The 13,541-nt window shown below is 43.3% G+C and overlaps 1 non-coding gene across 1 annotated transcript; it reads right to left on the bottom strand.

The window, feature by feature from the left end:
* Window positions 1-12,543: 12,543 nt before the first annotated feature.
* LOC149067742 (U1 spliceosomal RNA) lies at window positions 12,544-12,704 on the bottom strand. Its single transcript, XR_016195315.1, has one exon. It is a non-coding gene; the product is annotated as a U1 spliceosomal RNA (small nuclear RNA).
* Between the last annotated feature and the right edge of the window lie 837 nt (window positions 12,705-13,541).

The raw sequence follows: 13,541 nt of genomic DNA, 5'->3' as shown, positions 1-13,541 counted from the left end.
AGTGGCCAAAACCAGAACCCCTAATAAAAGACAGTACGGCTATCGCGTGCTATTGGGTTATAAGAGCGCCCAAAAGATGGCCAAGAATTCACGTGAGCCTCCTAGGTCCGGTCAGCCAATATGCGACGACGTTGAGTCAAATATGAACGGATTGACTCCATCAGACTATAATATCGTTGATGTATGGCCAACGCATATAAAGAACTGGGCCGACAGATGCGGCGATTTTGAACGCAACCTAACTAGAAATACTTCTGCCAATCCGGTCCACAGGAGCAGGCGAACTGTGGATGCTGGTAAAGAACCTGCTAAATATCATCTAAATAAAGCAGAGGAACGGGAAGAACGAGAGCGCAGCGTGATCAGAAATACTTGGATTAATTCTATACGCAGGAGTAAACGACCTGATGATGTTGGTAAGCAGTCTGCCAAGAGTTATGTGAACACCCTGAGTAAACGGAATTATTGCGAGCGCAGGTCCCACAGAAATTCTTCGGACAACTGGACAATCAGGAGCAGGCAGTCAGTCACGACTGGTAAACAACCTGCTAGACACTACGTGCATAATATGGAAGGAAGGGATTACGGTAGATTGAATGGCTCAATGCAGGCACAACGGAAAGAGTATGCACAACACAATTACGGAGCATTTCATTGCTCGGAGCGCATATGGGGCGAGAAATAACACATTGAGGATACAGGATGGAATAACCGTAGAAGAAGAGGTAACCCACGAAACACCTGGAACAGACAAGAACGACAGACGCACCCAGTATATACTAGGACAATCCATTGGGGTACGACTGATACCACTCATGAGGCGGCGGGGACTCATCCGAGACCTGATAGAAGATCAAGGAATCGCTGTATCAATTGCGTACTGTATCAATTGCGTACAGGGACTGAATTTAAGCACTAATCACTGTAAAACCAGCGGAGAGTGCCACAGCAACCTCTTCATTCAAGGCTTGCGATATCAGAAAACTGCTTATGGGAGACCAGATAGGTTTCCAGGACCCCAGTGACGACAGTACCCTGCGGCTCCTTCAGCTCAATATGGATAAATCAAAGGACTGCACATATCATTTGGTGAAGTTTTCCATAGAGAATAAAGTAGATATCGTGCTTGTTCAAGAGCCGTGGAGCAACAAAGGTTCCTTGTGCGGCTTGCCACAACGATGGTCCACCTGGACATCCTTGGACGGTAAGAGCGCTATCTTAGTTCCATCAACACGCATTCACCCGGCTACTTTTCGAGTAGGGAGGCATTTCGTGGCTGTGCAAATCAGTACAGTGAGCAAAGCGCTCATTCTGGTTAGTGCGTACAAGTCACCTTACGAAGACATAGAAGAGGCCATCAGAGAACTGGAAGACGTCTGCCAATCCTCCCCAGAAGTCGAAAAACTGTTTTGCACAGATCTAAATTGTCATTCATCTCTCTGGGGCTATAAAGACACAAACGACAGAGGAAGAAAACTGCAAAACTTCCTCAGTGAATGTAATATGTTCCTTTTTAATACTAGCCGCACAGGATCTACATATGAGTTGGCAAATGGCCGCGGCTGGCCGGACCTGACTTTCACGACCTCTCCGTCGCTATTTCAGAATGTCACTTGGTCCATTGGCGAGGAAGATTCCCACAGTTCGCATGAGTATATTCACTTGTCCTTGCGTGCGGAGTGCGGTTCAATCACACAAAGTCGTTATAGAACAACAACTAGGAGGCTGGCAGCAGTCACAAGGCCGCTGTTCAATGTGCTCCTTAAGCAAATTGGGACGGTTTCAACGGAAGACGGTGTAAATAATACCATCGACAATTTTATGTTGGAATTACAGAGAAAATGCGCAGATACTCTTGGGTACGGTCCAAATGAGACCAAACCGTCTTCCAAGCTGGTGGACCCAGCAGTTGGCCATTGAAAGAAAAAAGGTTCGGGCACTGGAACGGAGATTCATAAAGGCCAAAGAGGACAAAAATATAGCTAGAGCGCAATACAAGAAAGCAAGGGCGGTATACAAGCGTTCTGTTGAGAAGGCTAATATCACCAGTTGGACGAAGTTTTGTGCCGAGGAAAGCAGTCCTTACGGTGGAGCATATCGTTCAGTATTTAAATGCAAACGTATACCGCCTCAAGTGAGGATGAGTTTCAATGGTATGTTCAACTCAACCATTCTTGAGGCAGCAGAATACCAGCTGAACCTTATATATCCGGATACAGTAGAACGAATTGCTCTAGCGCAGAGACGAAGCGACGTATTCGAACATGATTTACCAATTACGACGTCAGAGATAGCTCACATAGTGAATAACCTCAAAAACAGAAGCGCACCAGGCTGGGACAATATCAACCTCCCAATTCTGAAGAAACTTTTTGAAGAATATGCTGAAGTCTTTACCTTCGTTTTCAATAAACTGCTAGACATATCGGTGTTTCCTCACCATTTAAAAAAAGGGAAGATTCTTCTTTTTCTGAAAAAGGATCGTGACCAAGAGTCCTTGCGATCATATCGTCCAATATGTCTTCCATCCACAATAGGAAAAGTTTTTGAAAAGGTTCTGGTCCAGCGTACTGTGTATTATTTAGAACAGGCTAATTGGTTAAGTCCTCTCCAGTTTGGTTTCCGCGCTGGAAGATCAGCGGAAAAGGCCATTGAGGCTCTTCTTCGTGTCATCAGACACAAACACGCCCATGGTCTTCAAACAGCTGTCGTGTCGGTGGACATACGTGGTGCTTTCGACTCCCTACGCCACGAACTCATTATAAACCAGTTATGTCGAACGCCACTTCCGTGGTCTTTGGTAAGAATCGTGGAGAATATGTTGCGAGACCGTTACATAACAATGACTACTGATGGAGGTGTAGGAAAAGAGCAGCGTCAAGGATCCTGCAGTGGTCCTTTACTGTGGACGCTGGTGCTTGATACGCTGTTAAAACTTAACTGGGGTCCTCATGTCTACATACAAGCATTCGCAGATGATCTCATATTTGTAATATCAGGGGACGACCACGACGACATAACTCTGACAGCACAAAATGCATTCATGTCTCTGTCGAAATGGTTGAGTAATAATAAGCTGCAGATGGAAGTGGAGAAAACCACGTTTCTTTGGCTTCATCCCAAGAAGCAGAAGCCGAGGATCGTTATCAATGGATTACGGATTTCGCCTTCCAAAGTAATTAAATATCTAGGGGTGTACATAGATGACAAGCTCAGTTTTATGACACATATCGCTAAGCAAGCAATATTTTATACAGATCAGTTGTGCAGCGCCAGCTTTCCTTTGGATGCGCCTCTTGGTTTCGGTATCCTAGGCAAACGCAAAGGAGAATTCTGGACATAGTCCACCGCCCGTTCCTGTTGTATGTATCCGGGGCCTACTCCACCACTGCAAATGAAGTCTTATATGTCGCCACAGGGAATCGCGGCTGAGCAGTTATATTGAATATGAAGCCCGCAAGACCAGCATTCTTCATTTGGATGAAGACGTTGTCATTAGTACTCAATCACTGCAAGCGCAGGCTTTTGAAAAGCAACACAAGCTATGGCTCATGCATCCCAGCATGGACATTGACGCAAATCAGGTCGTGCTGAATGCATTAAGCTGGCTCCTGGAACAGTAAAGATCTATACAGATGGCTCGAAGTCTTCTGACGGTACAGGGTGCGCTTATGTAGTTATAAAAGAAGATGGATCCATCGAGGAACAATGGAGCAGGCGGCTCGCAAAAGAAAACGGTGTTTTTCAAGCTGAAATATATGCCATTCTGAATGCCGTTTCAAGGGCACACGCCTTATCGAAACCAGTGCTGATCCTCTCAGACAGCGCTTCGGGCCTGTTATCAATCAAAAACCCACGTTCTGTGCATCATAATGTACGGGAGATTCGCCGAATTTTATGCGCCAACACGAGAATCCGATTGGCCTGGGTTAAAGTCCACGCAGGCATCTTTGGCAATGAAATAGCCGACAAACTTGCCAAGGAGGCCACAAAACTTCCGTCTCAAGACGACCACCTTTGGCCAAGGAGTTTGGTCCATCGGGTGCTTAAAGAGGACGTGTTGCAGGAGTGGCAGACAAATTGGAATACATGTGCAGCAAAGGACGCATACAAGATACAACGACGAGTTCATTGGCGTTTGAACGTATGGCCTAGAGAGAAAACGATCGCTATCACCGAGCATGGCCCTTTTCCGGTGTATCTTCTGCGTTTTAAACGTTCTAGTAACAGCGTATGCATCTGCGGTTCAAATGGTTCCCTATGGCACTATATAACCACGTGTCCCCAGACGAGAGACTTCCACTTTGGCCAACTGCCAGAGTCCAGAATGCTTGCTTGGAAGATGAGAATTCTAGACAGCCCTCTGAACTTTCAACGTTTGCAGAGGTTGATTCGATTCCTGGACCGCAACCTACATCTACTCCACAATAAGACACGAGCTGCGGGATCAAGGGGACGGCATTCGCGCTCGGAGGACCCGTCTTACGAGCCAACAAGAGAGGTAACACGGTTACCTATTAAAAAGTATAATTTACGGCCAAGAAGACATGCATCGGTTGTTTCACCAACACCTAATAATCGATGCAATTTACGCCAAGAAGACAAGTGTCAACTGGTTCATCCTTTTCCGGCGGGTGGGAATGAAATGGAGATGCCGGACATATAGACGTCAATTTCTATCTTATTACAGCCTGATTGATGAGATTGGTACATTCTAGATTGGATAAACTCACTTCCACATTCTATCACATACAAGACAAAAATTATTCTTTGATTATTTATATAAGGACTATTACGATTACGGACTGATTATCTGTGGATGATGCTATATGATCACAATTTGTACGATTATTTATTCCAGATTATTTATTGTATATATGTATATCATTGTTATTTTCACATAAATTAATAAATTTCCGGATACACCCATCCACCGGGAAAGCTTCGATATCTCTCTGAGATGGGAAACGGGGTGTGTCCGGTCCTTCAATGTTCAATGTGGCGGCCACGGCCCCTACCCCTCATATTTTCTCTTCACAACATATCTTGCTTATTTCGCCTCACCTTATCAGAGTGCTATGGAAAGCGACATGTCAAAGCACCAGCTTACTGACGAATTTTAAAATAATAAACGGGGAAAAAAAAGCAAATGTGATTCATCAGGTACCCCCAGAAAACTTCTCCATGAGACTTCCCCAGACTGGAGCTCTGTTGGACCAAGAAAAATTTTCATTTCACCACCATATAAATTTTAAGGTTCCCAATCGAGGACCCGGGACCCGATTCGCAAATTTTAGCGGAGCCCAGATTGAATTTATCTCGGTCTTCTTCTCTTGTTGCAAATTTTACAGTGTAAAAAAAAAAAACCAATGCGATTCATTCAAGGGCCCCAAAATGAAATCTGTCAAATACCACATGGGGTCCCCGACCTGGAAGCTTGTAGGACATCTCCTCCGTGAAGGCCACGAAAAATTTTCACTTTTGTATTCAATTTACCAACAAATAAATTCCAGGGCCCCCAATCAAGGACCCGGGACCCAATTCGCAGAATTTTAGAATGCAATTCATCCATAGCCCCCAAAATGAAACCTATCAACTTTCACATGGGGCCTCCGACCTGGAAGCTTGACGGACATCCCCTCTGTGAGGGTCACGAAAAATTTTCATTTATATACATTTTTAACAACAAATGAAATCCAGGGCCAACCAATTACCCGGGACCCAATACGCAGATTTTTAATTGGGGGAGCCAAACTGGATTTATCTCGGGCTACCGCTGTCGTAAATTTTACAATGTTAAACAACAAAAATCCTTGAGATTCATCCAAGGTCCCCCGAAATTAAACCTGTCAACTTTTCCATGGGAGGGAACGACCTAGAGACTTCTCAGACATCCCCCCCCCCCCCGTGAGGGCCACGAAAAACTTTTATTTGTATTTATTTTACCAATCAATAAAATCCAGGTCCGCCCAATCGAGGAGCCGGACCCAATTCGCAGATTTTTATGGGTGCCCACAGACTGGATATATAATATCTTGGGCTTCCGCTATTATAAATTTTTCAATGTTTAAGCAGCAAGAAAACATTTAGATCCATCAAAGGCCCTTGGAAATGAAACCTTTTACTTTCCCCATGAAGTTATATGTGCAATGCCACGCCCTGGGTACCCCGACCTTGTGTGCTGCGAGCGCAGGTGATATATGTATACTATACATATACATACCTCTCGACATGGCCCCCACAAGGGCAGGGCTGACAGAAGCCGGAACGATTCTTAGAACTTTTTGATTTATCACACCATAAATTAACCACAGAGGAGCCCCGTGAAAAAACTGGTTTGGGGGCCCGCCAACTATCCCAGCCTAGGGGTCTTGCTGCAAGATGGTGGGAGTGCAAGCCTCTCGGTACATACACATAATTTGGTCCCGATGAGTCATACGGTTCCCTTTATACTCAAGAGTTAAATGAAAACTTCACCAAAAAACGTAGCTGATTTCTGTTGCATAAAAGCCGAGTTTTCCTAGGTAATAGGTTTTTTACGCTGCGTCAACCGAACTGGATCATTTCGCGTCGGCAGAAACGTGTTACATAATCACTCTACGCGTTTGTGTTTTCCTAGCGGGGAGTATCAGATTCAGGGCGGCTATATTATAGTATATGGCCTTGGCATCAGCTAGGGAAGGAAAATACACAAGAGTGAAGAGAACATCTGCAAAACGCGCGACGCATTTGACTCCTCCAGAAGCAGTCGGCCAATAACGCCCAACGTAAAGCGCTGTCGTGAGCCGTATTGCGCTCTGTAGGAAAACAGTCATCCTGCTTTTCTTACTGGGATAATCACGTTGCGCGTGACACAGGAAACCTGCTCCTAGGAAAACCCGCCTTTTAGGTGCGTATACACTAGCGCGCGGATCGTGCAATGCAAGCGTTCGCAATCGGTTGTTCAGTAATTTGTACGGTGTTGTGAACGATTAACGAATCATTCTTGATCTGTTTGAACTGATTCAGTAGGAGTCGGTTTCCAGACCAGACCAGAATGAACTTTCTTTTCCCGGGCCTGACCCTTTCGGGCCATCTGCGGGCTTAAAAATTGCAGCCTCGGGGGCTACGTGTGAAGAGAAATACAAGAGAGTATGTGTTTTTTTTTTTTTATGCATGTGTGAAGGAAAGTTTGTCAAATTCGGGATGGTCAGTTAACTTGAGTGACTGGTCTTGTAACACGATTGCAGGTAAATTGCGCCACAACCTTCTGCTAGTAGTTTTAAAAGTTGAAGAAGACAGAGAAAATAAGCTGCGAAGAAGAATTTCTTTTTGTTTTCCATTTTCCGCCGTACAATGCGACAAGTTTTGTGATATTTGGGGGGGGGAGAAGAAAGGGCGGGGGGGATAGCAGAAAAAGGTTAGTACTGTTAGGGGAGGAGAATGTGACAAAGGAAAGGGGGGGGGGGAAAGGAGGCATGACATTACACAGTAACAACAACACAAGTAATATTCTCTTGCTCTGTTTGCCAGTACAAAATAATGATCGAGAAAATTTGAAAATTTGCCATGGAGCGAGATTGATTTCCGCCCAGAGGGCAAACTTAAGAAAACACTATACAAAAAATTTTCTCGGATAATATCGCTACTGGGTTAAATAAATGGGAATAGAATACGTTTCAACTTGGTTATGATATAAATACTGGGTTAAGATATATTATGTACACAAGACAGATGCTGCCATGAAGGTTCCCAAGGGCCTAGGGGGCTACGCTCCTTAGAACGAGTCGTGAGCTGGTCGTCTCCCCGAGCCGCTTGCAGCGAGCGGTTCTGCTCGAGATGGGGAAATTCTGCAGGGAGACCGACTTTACACACTAAGCCTTTTCCGCTAATAAGCCGGGTTTTCCTAGAGTTTGTTGCGCAGCGTGAACCGAATTAGACTATTTCCCGCCGACAGAAACGAGTTACATAATCACCCTACGCGTTTGTGTTTTTCCTAGCGAGGCGCATCAGATCAGGGAGGCTATATTATAGTATATGGCTTTGGCATCAGCTACTCTGTTGTCTGCATGCTCCGGTTTGAATGGAAGGGAAAATAACACGTACAAGAGTGAAGAGAATATCGGCAAAACCGCGGCGCACGACGCATTTGACTCCTCCAGAAGCAGTCGGCTAATCACGCCCGGCGCTGTCGTGAGGCGTATTGCGATCTGTAGGAAAACAGTCATGCTGCTTTTCTTACTGGTGAGTGGACGCCCTGTCGCGCTGAGCGAATCACGTTGCGCGCGGCACGGGAAACCTGCTCCTAGGAAAACCCAGCTTAAGCCTTTTCCGCTAAGCCTTTTTTGGTGTAAGTGAGGGAAGCCCTTCGCAACTATAATAGTAATAACAAACTTTCTTTTTTTCCCCCCGCAGCGCCCTCTGACGAGGAAGAGGAGGAGTGGGAGATTCGCGATGGCGGTTCGTGACGTCAGGGGAAGAGACTCGGTCTCTTTAACTGGGGCTACTCTCCTTTATTTATGTATGTTTCTCAACGAAATGCTTAAGGATTGTGTTATGTCAGGTTTCTGTGTTATTTTACAGCTCGTGCCGCTAAAGAGAGCAGATTTGTTTTGGTCTCCGGTATTTCCACACTTCGTCAGTGGCGTAGTCTACAATATTTCTGATGTGTGTGTGGGTACTTACATTCGCTCATCCTGTCGAACTGGCTTTGGTTGAGTTCTAATATATATGGCCAGAGGTGCGAAATTCGGAGATCGGTGCGGATGTTGATGTTACGAAGGTACCAGGGGGATTTCATGAGTTGCCTAAGTATTTTGTTTTAACGAACTTGTAGGCCCTTGATGCTTAGATTACGGGCGTGGGCCCAGACTGATGAAGCGTACAGCATTGTGGGGCGAAGTATTGATTTGTAGAGAATGGCCTTATTTTGTGTTGACAACTTGGCTTGTGGGAAAGTGATTTTATTTAACATGCCCATGATGTTGGACTGTTTTATTCCGGGCCATTTGTACGTGCTCTCTAATAAAGAGTAGCTTCTTGTCCAGAATGACACCGAGATATCTGACTATCGGCACGGGGGAGAGGAGCCTATGTCCTCCAAAGCGAAGAGGGTGCCTTGGGAGTTTCGTTTTCCGGGAAAACCACATGAACTAACACTTGTTGAAGTTCGCGCGGACATCAGAATCGGTACACCACTCTTCAATGTCCAGGGCAGCGTCCTGAAGGTTCCAGAGGGCGTAGGCGGGCTGTCTGTGGCTGCAGAGGACAGCGGTGTCATCCGAAAATAATGCAAGGATGCCGTTTCTTGGGGTGGGAAAGTCGTTTATGTACAGTAGAAAAAGTTGTGGGCCAAGAACACTTCCCTGGGGGACTGAAGCCCTTACGGGTCTTGTAGAGGAAAGGCTCTGGACAATTTTGACCTGGAACGTTCGGCCCATGAGGTAGTTGAAGAAGAATAAGATATAGAATGGTGGGAAGTTCATATTTATGAGTTTGCCAAGGAGTGTCGCATATTCACATTTGTCAAAGGCCTTTGAGATGTCACAGAATAAGGCGGCGACAGAATCCTTGTAGTTGAAAGCGTTTGTGATGAACTCTGTGACCCGCAGCAACTGTGTAACACAAGAGTGTTATGGGCGGAACCCATGTTGCTCGGGGCGTAGTATGTTGTTTGTTTCTGTGTGGTGCGTAATCCTAGAGGCTACAACTCTCTCAAAAAGTTTCGAGAAATTATTGAGAAGCGATATTGGGCGATAAGAGGGGGCTACATCTGGGTCCGTCCCAGGTTTATGAATGGCCCGGATGACCGCATGCTTCCAGGGGGCCGGAAAGGGATTTGCATTAATGGATGCATTATAAAGATGTTTGCTGCGAGAGTGGTCAAGCGCCATGAGCTTAAGGGCCTTGGTACTAATACCATCTGCACACGGTGCTTTTTTGGGGTCCAATTTTTTAATCAGGGTCATAATTTCGTCTTCGTTAGTATTTTCCATATGGCCTGGGAAATTTTCTCTGTAGTGTCGAATGTAGGCTGTAACTCGTTGGCATGTGTTTATAGTCATGTCTCGTGGTTGCGACCTATTCGGGGAGAATTGTCTTTCGTATGAGTCGGCAAATGTTTCTGCAATATCTGTTTCAGAGAAAACGAAGCCATTTCTTTTCTTAATTTGGTGAGACGTGGTTGGGGGGGGAGTCTACAGATTTTCCAGGCTCACCATAGGTTGCCGTTTTCCGCAGTGTCGTTCCCGACGAAATCAGAGAAACGGTCGTTTGTGAAGTCGGCAACGTCGCGTTTAATTTCGCTCTATAGGGATCATTGTAGAGGTATTTCTTATCGATTGTCGTTATTTCTTATCGATTGTCATTGTAGCAAGGTTTTACTGCATATACAAACTCTGCCGGGTATGATAATCTCGGGGAGGGGGCGGGGAGGGAAAAAATCCTGGCCTAGGCCGGCCCGGCGTATGAAAGCTACTTGGTAGTTTAATATCGGCTGACCATATTTCCTCCTGAAAAATACGGGAAATTAAGATTTCAAATACGGAACATTTGCCACCTGTCGGTCGAGTGGTTATCGAGTTAGCCTTCGCTTATGCAAGTCTGGGTTCGGTTCCCGGTTTGGGATAATCATGCTCATTCCGGCATCTTCAACACTGCAGCGAGCCGCTTCTCAATTTCAGAATACCAAAAATAGGTTACTACTCTCAAATTGGCACCGACTAGCGAATGTTTAAATTTTATATAGGCCTACTTCACATTATGGCTCTACTTGCAGTGTTGAACGTAGAGCATGTGTTTTGATTAGCAACTTGTCGCCAAACACGAGAGTTGATTGTATATTTAGGCGAAATCACCAATGTTTTGAATGACACTCTCGGAAAAAAAAAACGATGGGCGATGCGATTTCGCTTTTATTTTCTCATGACGGCTCGCGCGGAACCGCCAGCTCCTCTTACGCTAAATGCAAAACAGTTTGTTTGTTACTGACTCCGCATTTGGTCTAAGGAGAGCTAAACAATAATTTTCATAAAAGGGCGAGTTGCAACTAAAGGTAAACAGTAGCGCTCAAAGGTCTTCTGACAAATTCAATAATGCTTGCAGCGCCAGTTAATTTGCATGTACTGCTCTGACGTTGACATGCAAAGCAGAAGGAAGATATTTATCGACACCCGTAACTGAAATTTGTTTATTTTTGGAATTGTGTGGGGTTTTCGTTTTTGGACGGATCGAAAGTGTTTTGATAAATATAGAAATAATTAATTCTTATTTAATATGAATATATGACAGGATTAGACAGAACACATAATATACACTCTAAAACTTACAAGTCATTCGGTGGGGTTGGAAAAGCGTAATTAAAGCTTTAAGAAAGAGGTGAAGTCAAGCTAAAGAGGCAAATGATTTTGGTACTTAAAGCAGTTCATAAGTGTGTGGAACTACGTTTAATAATCTCAGAAACATGCAAAAAGTAATTTTCTTTCAATATGACCAAAGAAGACAACAGGTACGATAAATAGAACAATCAAAGTGCATTCAAAGAGAGAACCTCGAAATGGCACTTGGCAAAAAACCTGATGAATTTAGTTCAAAACAAGAGCTGAATGTGAGTGTATCACTTGTAAAGCGTTGGCTGTCATCCAAGCGAAAAAAAAATCGTTATCATTCAATTACCGAATGGCATTTTTATTCCCCTTCTCACTTGCCCATCTCCCCATTGACGAAAGAAACAATATATTTAACTTATGAATATGTATAACTCATGCACATATGAAGTGTTGCAGGTTTCTTATAAAGGTAGTTATAAGGTATTATAGGTTTTTTTTCTGTTAAACACGAAGGTGAAAGTGTGAATGCTTTCTCTGCTAAAGATATATATAGGCCCTCTTTAGATTCTGGAGAAAAAAACGATATAAGGGACAAGTTTCGTAATAAAAAGGTATTTCATAACCACATGTCACGTTGTGACACATGTGATTACTAATGTTCCAGAAAGACAACGGCCGTAAATATAGCTAAAAAGTTATTAGATATTACCTGAAAAGCGACAAAATAAGTGTTTTATGGGTGTTGAGGTCAGAAATTATGTAAATTCAATCGTTTCTTCAATTGAGAAAAGAATGGAAAAAATACCCACTGAGATCATAGGACAAATTAATGGGTCCATATCAAAACATGGCAAGTAGCTGCACAATCCAAAAGTTTTCTAGTGAAGAGTTGGACATTATAAGGTAGAACGAGTCATGATATGACGGATTTGTTATTCGCATTCTTGTTTTCAAAACTCTTTTGACCCACTCTATACAAGTGATTAATTTTCTTTTCTGATTTTACAAAGTGTAGATAAGCAATTTTTTGGTCAAAATAGTTGGTAATGAAATTCGGTGTTTGTTTTATAGGATAGATTTCATGAAAATAAAATTCAAATAGAAAATTCGTAGATAAATTTATTGTTGTCAAAAGACTTTTGAGCAATACTGTAAACCAGCGTTTCTCAACTGGTGCTCCTTGTGCACTCTCCAGCGAGTTGCACCGGTTGAGACTTACTACTTGATATAAAAAAGGGGAGGTCAGCGCGAACGCTAACCCCGCTACCAAAAATTATGCGCCCCAAGCAATCGCAATTTGCGAATGTGGCGGGATTCAGCCAACCGAAGTGCAATGGAAGGCCTCGTCCCGGGAGAGCCGCCTTCTTGATCACGGCATCTCCAGCGCCAGGTAAGTATGCTTCACTTGGATTCGCACAATTACTCATACACTATTACCTTCATAAACTTTCAAAAGATAATTATTTCTCCATAAAATACTCTCTGTTATGTTTTTTTAAATCAAATTTTAATTTTCTAGCTGTAAATTCAGAAAATATAAAATAAACACTCTTCAACTAAAAATTGTTTTCATGGTTGTTTATCGCAGTCAGCTTTTTTTACGATGGTTTGCTTGTGTAGATGGCGCTAAAAGTCATTCCATTTTCTTGGTTCCCAGCACGTAGTATATAGTGTGAGGTAGGAATTAAATCATGTCTCTTTAACACTTTAGCAGAGTCACGATAATCCGAGATAAGCGGGACTAAAGCTCCTCGGATTATCCGAAAAGCAATAGAAAACTACTTTTTGAGTGGTTGCGTGTTTTGTTTAGTTATCTTGCCTGTTTTGTTCTTAAGGGAAGTTGATACCTCTAACATGATGAAAACTATGCTCGGATAGAAATATCATTCAAAATACTATTTAACCATTGATTTATTTCAAATTATTTACACATGTTATTTATTGTATGTGCTATCTTATGCTGGTAAAAAGTTTTACATATATTGATATTTAATTTTTAGTATCAAGTAGTTATATTTAACACCAATAGATAGAGCTGAAGTTCAAGCTTAGTTTTAAGTGCCATCTGTTGCTCAGAAATGCAACTATTTCAGCAATTCAATTTCTCGTATATTGAAGAAATTTAGGTGTTTTTGTAAAAAATTCCGACAGGTATTACGACCATACTGTGCAATGGATGTCGGACAAATACTGTATTTATGTTTTTCGGTATGCTATAACAGAATAGTTGTGAAT

Source organism: Pholcus phalangioides, unplaced genomic scaffold (genome assembly GCF_987345545.1).
Source record: "Pholcus phalangioides strain wild (caught in Gottingen) unplaced genomic scaffold, Ppha-v1.0 ptg000028l_1, whole genome shotgun sequence".
Lineage (NCBI taxonomy): Eukaryota > Metazoa > Arthropoda > Arachnida > Araneae > Pholcidae > Pholcus > Pholcus phalangioides.
This window is presented reverse-complemented; position numbering and strand designations above follow the sequence as displayed.